The sequence below is a fragment of the Akebia trifoliata genome, chromosome 8 (genome assembly GCF_017979445.1).
Source record: "Akebia trifoliata isolate Shusen 1 chromosome 8, ASM1797944v1, whole genome shotgun sequence".
NCBI lineage: Eukaryota > Viridiplantae > Streptophyta > Magnoliopsida > Ranunculales > Lardizabalaceae > Akebia > Akebia trifoliata.
The window spans coordinates 33,217,512-33,220,573 of record NC_141382.1 but is presented as its reverse complement, the minus strand read 5'-3'; the positions used below and the strand labels follow the sequence as shown (position 1 = coordinate 33,220,573).

The following is a 3,062-nucleotide window of genomic DNA, read 5'->3' as shown; positions in this document are numbered from 1 at the left end:
ATGGTTTGACATCCCACGAGGGGACCGACCACATACTAGTACTACGTTGGCAATCAGGACATGTGACTGTGTGGCTCACAATAGGTCAAAGACTCAGGTCGCTCCAGCCTGGGTGCATCAATATATCTCTCAGAATCACCTGATTAGACGATATTGATGCCCCAGTTTGATATACCCTAAGGTACGTGACTAGAGTTGTGGTTTTCATGAATGACATCGCATCTCCGAAGAGACCGGACCATGCACTAGTGCCACGTTGGCTATATGGGACGTGTAAGTGAGTAAAACAGTAAACGTGCATGTGGTGTGTGCAAAACAGGGTGGGGTGTACCCGGGGCCTTTTCCAAATAAATGGATTCATAGGTCCAATCAAAACATGCCTTTTCCAAATAAATGGATTCATAGGTCCAATCAAAATATTACAACATTGATATCGCATGAATATTAAATACCAATCCGACCACATTCCATCATATCGACATTATGATCAACATTAAACATGTATCTCAAACAAAATTATGGCATGTTAGATAGGCAATTAACATAAACTAATAATATGGTCCGAATCATTGAAATAAGCCCATAGTTCCAAGTTTCAACAAATTTGTATGGCCCAATCAAGATTATTTTGGGGTGATCCTTACCAAATTGATATTCCAAAGGATATTGAATTAAATATGGAATGACAATTGTTTGAACAATGGGTGGTAACTTTTCTAAAAAGACTAATTTTTTTTATTTTTTATTTTATTTATTTTTTTTGAAAAAGAATCACGATCTTACCTAAATCCCACAAATTCTCTAATAGCTATTATTCAACCAACCAATATACAAATTTAAAAAAAAATAAAAAATAAATAAAAATCAAAGAATTAACAAATCGTTAGAAAAAGAATTAAATCCATGTTTTATTTTTTCGATCTTAATTACTCACAGATTAACCTCGCACTCATTCGATCCACCCACCAACTTTCCTTCCCCTGCATTGGACGAGAAACCAACCTTCACATCTTCATAGTAAACCCTCATCACATGCTTTCTCATCCTCCAAGACCCAGCCCTAAACTTAACCGTAGCCATCATTCTCACACTGAAATTAACTACTCCACAACTCTGATCCGCGTTCAAGTTTGTCACTTCCCTATCTTTCTAATATGCCGAATCGGTCGCAAACCTAGATTGAATCGTCGTCTCGTTCTTCTTCCCTTGAAAGAATGGAGGCAAAGTTGTTTGAGAGAGCAATTCCTCTCTGTAAAGCACAAAAGCATCGACATGATCATAGCAGATACTCATCTTTTGTTAGGGTTTCTAACAGAGAAGTCGATTTCCCAATTAGCAGTGATGTGTGAAGCGGAAGCGTTGAAATGGGTTACAAAGACTGAGTTGACTCGGAACTGGGGAAGATGGGGGCGAATAATGAGCCAGATTATGAAGGTGATGGCACCGATGATGAGGAAAACAACAATCCCAGCGATAATCAAACAGCGGAGAAAAGTGGTGCATCGAGGGTCGTAAGATTGATAAGGTGTAGTGTTGTAGTAGGCTGCAGGTGGTGGCGCAGTGTAAGGGTAGGTGGTGGCTGTGCTAGGATGCGCCGAGGGGTAAGAGTTTGGGATGTAACTAGGTTGCGCCATGTGGTAACCTGGTGGTGGTGGATAACCTGTTACAAGCTTGTTCGGATCGTCCATTGTAAAAGTCATCGATTTTGATTTTTGAGAGAGAGAGAGAGAGAGAGAGAAGTGGTGTTCTTCTTCCTGCTCTCTTCTTTCTCTTGAAGAAGATGAAGATAGAAAAAGAAAAAAAATAAAAAATAAAAACCTACCAGCACACCACCCATTATTAACCATATTAAGTGCTTGAAAATTGAAAATAACTTTTTACTAGGGGCACCCTAATGCTTGGCAGAACTTAAAAAAAAAAACCAAATTTTGTTGGTTTTCCTTTTGCTGCCAATGGACAACACGTTTAAAAAAAAAAAAAAAACTTATATATTAAAAAAACGTATTGCCAAAGAACAGGTTGAAAAAGAAAACAAAAAATAAAAAAAATAAGAAAAGAAAAATCAAGGGATGAATCGATTCCTAACAAAATTTAAATAGTAATAAAAAAAATTATATGATTTAACAATTATCACTCCATCTTTAATGCAATCATCCTTTTGAAACCCCAAATTATTTAGGATTGTTCTTGATTGGCCTTCAATTGAATCACAAAAGTAATGCTTGATTGATCCATAAAAATAATATGCCGAGATCTCTAATATCCAAAAACACATGCTCAATAATCGAATAAAAAAAGATGGAGATGCAAATATAATCATGAATAAACAAATAAACAAAAACAAACTAAATAAATAAACAAATAAAAACATTCTAGGTTATTTTAGCGATGCTCCCATACTTGGGGTTTTTCAAGTTTGATCCTCAAGGTCCCTAGTGGAGTCGTCACTGAAAGCGCCCTCGATCAGTGGGGTGCGCGGATCCGCTTTTGACCCTTGAGGTTTGGGAGTCGCCACCTAGTTATTACGGTTTAAGACCCGATGAACGACTCTAAACAGATAAAGGACTAATCTAGAACAGAAAAAAAACTGAATTCGGTGATCATGTTACGGGATTGGAAGGTGTCGCCCGGCCAAAATCGGTCTTTACTAATTTTTCAAATAAGTTACATTGCTAAAAAAACCTAGATAATAATAAAATAAAATAAAATAAAAATAAGAAGTTATACCTTTCCGATAGCAAAGACTTTGTTCCCTCAGATCCGACAAAAATTGCTCCTTGTACCGTACTTCTTGCTTCGTTCTATCTCCGGATTTGATTTCCGATCTCCGAGACAAGGTATCTCTTTTTTCTTGGATCTGAATTCTTCGAGTTTGTTATGAATTTTGGGGTGTTTTTGAAGGGCTTTTAGGTGTTTTTTAGGCTAAAATCGAATAAGGGATGTTAGGTAAGGAGTTGGGGCTCCAAAACTAGGGTTTATGGGAGGCTAGGGGGGCTTCTAGACCTATTTCTCTTAGGATTTATGATTTGATACGAAAATAGGGTGTGGGGACCTCTATTTAT

At 37.3% G+C, this 3,062-nt stretch overlaps 1 pseudogene; it reads right to left on the bottom strand.

Moving 5' to 3' along the window:
* Positions 1-913: 913 nt before the first annotated feature.
* Positions 914-1,741, bottom strand: LOC147396555 (NDR1/HIN1-like protein 10; annotated as a pseudogene).
* Between the last annotated feature and the right edge of the window lie 1,321 nt (positions 1,742-3,062).